Below are 7,753 nucleotides of genomic sequence, written 5' to 3' on the forward strand. Positions count from 1 at the left end.
CCCACTATAGAGCTCCATATGAAGGCTTTAGAGGGAGAGAGAAAAAGAAAAAAAAAAAAAAAGAAAAAATAATAAAAAGAAGAAGAAAAAAAAAAAGAAAAAAAAAGAAAGAAAAACTACAGGAAGGGTTTCCTTGTCTAGGAAACTAATAGGATTTCAGAGGAGTTTCAGTGGAAACCCCACCATATTCTCCAAAGCCAAGTATTTAGTGAGTCTTGAGAAGAGGTAGACATGGATCGCAGCATCACTCCAGAATATGCTGGGTCTGGAAATACAGAGGGAAGTTAGGCCAGTGTCCAAGCCTTAAAAATCACATCAGTAGGACATTCAGGATATGTGGATTCATATTGAGGGAAGACGTGCCTGTAACACCTTGCAGCTTGACCCCTGGTTTGAGTATCATCATTTTCTCCCTTCCATCTTAAAACTGGCTTCTCCATCTGCTAAAATGCCAGGACAGAAAGAGCATGATTCATTGTATACATATATATCTCAGTTTTAAAGGTTAAGGCTAACAAAAATTTCAAAGTAACTTAAAACCTCAGGCTTCCGATCTTTAGCCCATCTCTAATTTTGAGGTATTTGAGTGAGTCCTGGGTTACCCCGTGCTTGCCTACCACACATTCTTCTGAAAAGATTTCCCAAGCACTGTTACTAGTTATAACATACTACAGTAGAGGAAACTTTGCTGTCATTGCTGCCATCCTCACAGAGCCCTTGTCTGACCAGGATTGCACAGCAGCCCTTACTGAACCAGGAATTCACTCTTTCAGAGGCACTGAGAAGATAAATAAGTCCCCCCACGACAATGTTTAGCCACAACCCCAGCTCCTCCCAATATATTGCAGAGCCAAGCCTTGGGCCACCTCATGCTCTGGTGCTCACCAGGGCAGCTCAGAGCCTTGTCACCACCTTGTGACCTCAGGTTTGCGTGGAAATTGGCCTCCTCTTGCATGGCTTTTCCACACATTCGAAAGGGCACATCAGACTCAGCAGCCCTGCACAGGAAAGGTAACTCATCCTCACCACCTGCACAACTCCTGTATTCCCTGAAAAACCCCTGTGCTGGATGGACAAATGCACGAGCCCCACCAGAGTTCCTACTCATGAGCAGGAGTAAACCTGACCCAGGGATGTGTGAGCAGCACCAAGGCCCATATTGCCAGAGCATTTCCCTGGCCACCCTCCTCTTTGGTCACCTGCCCTTCTTCAAAGTTTCTGCTTGAAGAGACATAAAAGACAGCAAAACACTAAATGAAAGAATGTCAGAAGGTTTCTTTTCATACACAGTCATCCCAAACCTTACTGAAAAGTTCATCATTGCATTTGGACAATTTGTCCTCCAAAATAAATCCAGCTCCAGAAGGGCAAAATAGCTCCTAACCCTGCTCTCTCTCAAGAGCTGATAAATAGAAATTAGCTACTTCCTTCACTCATTTCCTCAGCTCTGAAAGATTCTCTGACTGCTTTTATTCAATTAAAGAAATTATTTTGTCTTCCTTTATTCCCCCAGCTGTTTATTCCCTTAACTTTGTACTCTCTACAACCAGTCAAATGCGAATTCAGAGTCCAGGTGCCTGTTGCAGAGCTGTGCTTGGTACCAGCATCCAGCAGACTTCTAAACAGGTCCAAAAATCCAATGAACTTCACTTCAGGTGAAGCCTTCTCATTGGGAGGAGAAAGAAACAGTCTCCAGGTATTGCTAACCACACACACTTGAAAACTGATTTCATATCTATATCAGAAGGAAAGAGGACTCCCAATATCCAATGTTTGCAAATCGCTTTCAGATCTGACAGTCCCCCCAGGCTCAAATACTGAGTTGAGGGGTTTTGAAGTCCATCTTTAATCAAAGTGACAATTTCCTAAAAGCGTAAGTCATTTTATTTCCTCAGCAAGAATAACGGGAAAGAGAGCTTTTTTCTATCAAGCTGGAAAGAGAGAAAGTAATGAGAGCAGAACCTACAATAGCAGCAAAACCAGTCCCAGTAGAAACCACAAGCCCTGCAGCAAAACACTGGGAACCTTCTCCACTAAGGTTCTCCCACAGAGTCTCACCTTCCTCTCTTTGGACTAGCTCTAAACTTTGTATTTATGCTGCCCTAAGGTTTCCTGAACTTCCCAGCAATGAGGCTAGACCTTACCATGTACTTCCTCTGTCTACTTACTATTTTATAGGTTACCTATATTAGAAAAATATTCCTCCCAGTGAGGTGGTGAGGCCCTGGCACAGGTTTCCCAGAGAAGCTGTGGCTGCCCCATCCCTGAGGGAGTTCAAGGCCAGATTGGACAGGGCTTGGGATAGTGGAAGGTGTCCCTGCCCACGGCGAGGGGTGGAATGAGATGATGCTTAAACTCCCTTCCAACACAAATCTCTGATTCTATGATTTTCACACACAGATTTGCTGCCCTCATCACCAGAAGCACACTTAAACACAGCACTTACAAACCTAAAACCTGCCTGCATGCCTGCATGCTATGGTGGGCAAAAATGGTGCTGCATGTTCTGAGCACGGCTTAAAATCTGTCCCCCCATGCCTCATGGAAAGGATTTTGGCAGTTATCAATTCTGCCTTTCAGCATTGTCACAGACCCACAGATCACAGATACTCCAGAGATGGGTGGTTAATGGGGAGCAAGGAAAACTGCCTAGGCATATGGTTAAACAAATCAGTCATCAGTTCACTGGGACATCTTTCATTTCCATCACAGCAATCTGTTGGATCCCAGAACTGTTTTTACGTGGTTCATTAGACAATAGCCTTTCTTGCTACTAGTTAGGTCAAGAGTCAAAATTGCTGTGTAATTGCAAGTCTCAGGGCACAAGGCAAGAGTTTTTCAGTCCTGGAGGGTGTTGTCCAAAGGGGAAAGAAAACAGAAGGGAAAGATTATGTGTGAGCAATTGAGCCCTACTGAGAGGGAAAAAAAGTCACTGAAACTGGGATTAGGCAAATCTGGTAATGGAAAACAAGAGTCCTGTTGGTAAATTGGCACTTGCACCTAAGAGATGTGTGTGGTAGGGAAAAGGAGCTCAAAGGATGGGTCAAAAAAGAGCAGAAGAGGAGATTAAGCTGCATCTGAAGCAAAAAAATTATGGTTGCACCTTTTTGAGCATTTAAGTTAATTAAGCACACAGCAAAAGCAGTTGTTAAACAAGAACAGTTACCAACTTAATCAAAGTACAATATTATTGAAAACAATACAGAGCAACCTCAGCAGAGAAACCAGTATATATCAAATCAAGCTAAATAGCTCAGTTATGATCATTATTAATAATAAATCATGGCCACTGTTTCTTTTGTTTGCCAACAACCAGCATAGTTTATGGCTCTGCACAAACCTAACACACCATTTTATAGCATTTCAAAAAGTGTGTCCTCCTAAAATGATAATGTGTTAATAATCTATGCTGGGCTTTTTGGCAGGAATCAAAAAGCTCAAACGACTTGAAATAACATCAGCTAAAAATTATTTATTCCCCATCCCTAGTTGCAGAGAAAACAGAGGTTTTCTTGGCTCAGTTACTTCTCAATAGACTTCTGGTTTCAATTAAAACTTTGAGTCTGAGAAGTTTAAAAAAAAAAAAAAAAAGTTGAAGCCAATAAGAGATGGAAGAGAAGTCTCCATTCACTGAGTGTTTGAGTGTTTCTGCTTTTGTTTTTTTTCCCTATTTTTACATAACCCTTCTGAGCTAAGAGCGCAGATTAAAGTACAAGTCCATTGTGTGGATGTTTTTTTTTTTTCCCTCCTTTCAGCTAAAAAACAAATGGAGATGGAAAAAAGTTTCTCCTTTGAGTGGAAGGAGCTTCTGATGAGGGTGTAATCTCAGCAAAGGCTGAGGAAGTGCAGAAAGCTGTGCATGAAACAGGCACTTGCACATTTTCCCATGAACAGGTCCAGTCCCTGGAAGTGTTTGGGGCCAGGCTGGATGGGGCTTGGAGCAGCCTGGTCTAGGGGAAGGTGTCCCTGCCCTGGGGGAAAATGGGGCTGGAATGAGATGAGCTTTAACGTCCGTTCCAGCCAAAACATTCTATGATTCTATGATTCCCTGATAAGAATTTTTTTTTTTTTTTTTTTTTTGCTGTCCACAATACAGGGTCCACTTGTTTCCTCAGGTTCATGCTGTCACTACCTGTCTCCAGACACCTGATAATAGCATTTCTGCAGCCTGCACCGAGTCAATCCTGCATGCAGGGGCTTTCAAACCACCAATCGTTCCCGTTTGGGCCCATAATATTCCACACAGGGCTGGATTTGCCAGCAGCCCTCTCCTCCCGGAACAATTCCATCCACGCCAGGAGGCTCAGATGCTCTCCCTGACAGCGGAGCACTGGCCAGCTCTGCCCTCTCCTCTCCCCGCTCCCCTGCATCCCTTGCCGTGTGACAGACGGACACAGAAGGACACACGGAGGGTCCCCCCCACCCCAGAGCGGGGCCGCCGCGGGCCGGGGGCTAATGAAACACCTCTGTACACCGCGGGAACAGCCTGCCAGGCTCTCCCTCCATCCTCCCGCTCCTCCCAGAGCCCGGCTGGGTTAGCCCGGCTCACGGCAGCCGCGGGGACACCGCCACCCCACGGCACCGGAATGGGTGGGTGCTCCCCTCGCATCCCCCGTGCGCATCCCCCGGGCACCAAGCCCCTCTCCTCACCCCTCCCGAGGCCACAGGAGCTGCCCACTGCGGGTGTCCGAGCCGGGTGTGCCCCGTCTCCCCCCCGCCTCCCCGGGTTGGGCTCCCGGCGGCCAAGTGCCTTTTGAGCATCAGGCGTCAGGCCCGGGATTATCGGGGCCGTTTATTTGAAGCGGAAACGAATCGGAAATCCTTCTCTCAACTGCCTTTTGGAGACATAAATACGGCAGGCAGGCAGGGGCAGCACGGGGAGCGCCGTGCCCGCTGGGGCGCTGGGATGTTGGGATGCGAGCACACGGACACGCTCACGCTGACACACACTCACTCACTCACTCACTCACTCACTCACTCACTCACTCACTCACTCACTCACGCTGACACACGGTGTGCACCCGGGGATGCAGGAAGGGACCCGAATTCCCCTTGCCCTGCGGGGAACCCCGGCGAGGAAGGGGTGCGAGTGTGAGCGTGAGTGTGAGTGCGGGTGCCCGGCGCCGGGCAGGAGCCTTGCGCCAGGGCTGGGGTTGACAAAAGCCGCCCGAGGCTGCGGGCTGCGGGTCACCCCCTGCTCCCCAGAGCAGCGCCGGGGCTCAGCCTGCCCACGGCTGAACTCCGCTCCCACCCCTCGCGGGGGCTCCAGGGGCCGGCAGGGTCCCGAGGGCGGCAATCACCGGCTTGTTAAGAGCCATTATCCAGCCACCGAGCGTGGTGGTGGTGGGGCGGCATGGGGGGGGGGTGTCCCGCTTTGCTAATCACTACCCCCCACCCCGTCCTCCCGCTTGGTTGTTCCCCAAACCCGCAGCTGTTCGGGGGCTGCGTGTCCTTTTCAATGTCAAAACACGGCGGGGCCACCCCGGGGCAGCGGCGCCCCCCGGTTCGGCCGCGGAGCCCCGCGCACACACATCGCTCACACTCACACACGCACACTCACACACTCACACACACAAATCCCCATAAGGTTACAGCGCTGCTCTCTAGCTCCACTTAACCTGCAATTTGCGAAGCGGGGGGGGTCGTGTCCCCCTCCCTCCCCAATTTCCACAGGCACACACATAGCTGCCACCTACACGTATAAACACATGTGGGCTGCCCAAGCGGGGGCCGGGAGAGGGGGTATATGCCGGGGGTGGGGTGGGAGGGGGGGGGGAAATAAATACATTATTCAAACTCCTGGAAAAAAAAATTCCAACCCCTTTCCCGGTCTTAGAGGCACCACCGGTACCCCCCACCCCACGACAACCACACACAGACACGCACACATGCTCCTAAAGAGGCACAAAGCATGGGGAGGGAAGGGGTCGGAGGGGATGGGGAGGAGGATTCGCATGCAATGCACAGAGGAGAAATATTCCCCCCTCCCAAAAAAAAAAAAAAAATAAAGCCCTTTTCCGCGCCATTGCAAAGTCACAACAGAGAGGAGGGAAAAAAAACCCAAACAAACAAACAAACAAAAAAAAAAAAGGGACGACATTAACTTTTGCATGCAGAAGGGGGAAAAATTAAAAAAAAAAAGAAAAAAGAAAAAAAAAGGGGGGTGAAGGAACAGGAGAGAAGCGTACGATCCTCCTGCGATTCCGATCATCAAGGCAGACCTTTCCTCGATGCCTCAGAATTTTCGTTCTTTTTTTTTTTTTTTTTTTTTTCCCCCGCATTTACTAACCCATATCCCCAAAACGGCAGCGGGGGCTTCTTAGCAGCTTCCTCTTCTTCTTCTTCTTCTTCTTCTTCTTTCTTCTTCCTCCTCCTCCTCCTCCTCCTCCTCCTCGTCGGATTTCCCCTCTTCTTCTTGTCTCTTCTCTTTTAGATCCCGGTTTCAATCCCTCGCCACAGCCCCCAAAGGTGCTTTTGCTTGTGTTGCGGCAAACCCATGGCGGTGTTCATCTGTCAGATGGGGATGAGGGGAGCGCCCGGCCGCGCCGCGCACGCAGAGCGCAGAGGGAGGAGGGCGGGGGGAGGAGGAGGAAGGCACCGGGGAGAGAGAGGGAGATGGACGGACAGACAGACGGAGAGACAGCCCGGGAGATAAAAGATAGATAGAGAGGGGATAAATAGAGCGAGATAGAGCGAGAAAAAAGGGGGGAAAATGGCGTCTTGGAAAGCCGGAATCCCGGAGTAAATCAAATTAACACGCAACACCCAGAGCAGTCCCGGCTAATTTTAGCAGGATCCAAAATAAAATGAAAAGGAAAAAAAGGGGGGTGAGTAGGAGGAGAAGGGGGGGACAGGGGGGCGGGGGGTGAAAGAAAGGAGGAGGGGGTAAGAAGGGAAAAAAAAAAAGAGAGACCGAAAAAAAAAAAAGAAGCCCCTCAATGCACTGGATAAAATCCTGGATTTGAAATCGATGGAGCTGGTCTCCAGCTCTCTCGCTTTTTCTTTTCTTTTTCTTCTTTTAAAAATTTTTTTTGAAGGGGGGGGCTCTTTTTCTCTCTGCTTGTTGTTGTTGGTTGGTTGGGAGCCTTTTTGCAGGGGGGCGAGGTTGCGGGGAAGCGTTTTCGGTTTTGCTTTTCCCGGCGAGGAGTTTCAAAAATATTAAAAAAAAAAAAAAAAAGAAGAAGAAAAAGGAAAAAAGAAAAAAAAAAAACTAAAAAAAACCGAAGAGAGAAGAAGAAAAAAAAAAAAAGAATAAAAGAAAGAAAAAGAGCAAAGCCCCGCCAGGAGAAAAGGGCTGCTTGGCGACGGCGAGGAAGCTTCTTGCCTTTATCCCTGCTCTCGCTGGGCTCCGGAGCGGGTGCCGGAGCTCCGGCGGGGCTGCGGGGCTGCGCCGCCCGCCCCGCTCCGCTCCGCTCCCCCCGCGCCGCCCCGCGCCGGCCGGGGGAGGGCGAAGGGAAGGCGGAGGGAAAACACCCCCTGCTCCCGATGGGGCCGGAGCCGGTGCTCGCACACTCACACAGCGCGCACGCACACCCGCATCCCCTTCCCCGCTGAGAAAGGGTGCGCCTGGGGGCGGCTTTTTGCTCCCTCGCTGGATTTTTCCTTTCTCTGTCTTTTATTTTGTCTTTTTGGTCTGGTTCTCCCTCCCCCCCCCCCTCCTGCCTCTCTCTCTCTCCCTCCCTGCAAGGGGCGGCGATTTGGTTAAGCAGATCTGGGGGGCTGATGTCTCTCTCTTTCCTCTGTTTCCATCGCT

At 49.6% G+C, this 7,753-nt stretch overlaps 1 protein-coding gene across 3 annotated transcripts in view; it reads right to left on the reverse strand.

Moving 5' to 3' along the window:
* SETBP1 (SET binding protein 1) overlaps nt 1-7,131 on the reverse strand; it is a 269,695-nt gene extending 262,564 nt beyond the window's left edge. For 2 of the 3 annotated variants that reach the window (XM_036402696.2, XM_036402694.2), the window contains exon 1: nt 6,290-7,131. The gene's annotated coding sequence lies outside the window, so the exon portion shown is untranslated. The other variant, XM_036402695.1, reaches the window with a different exon arrangement.
* Between the last annotated feature and the right edge of the window lie 622 nt (nt 7,132-7,753).

Source organism: Molothrus ater, chromosome Z, assembly GCF_012460135.2.
Source record: "Molothrus ater isolate BHLD 08-10-18 breed brown headed cowbird chromosome Z, BPBGC_Mater_1.1, whole genome shotgun sequence".
NCBI classification, from domain to species: domain Eukaryota; kingdom Metazoa; phylum Chordata; class Aves; order Passeriformes; family Icteridae; genus Molothrus; species Molothrus ater.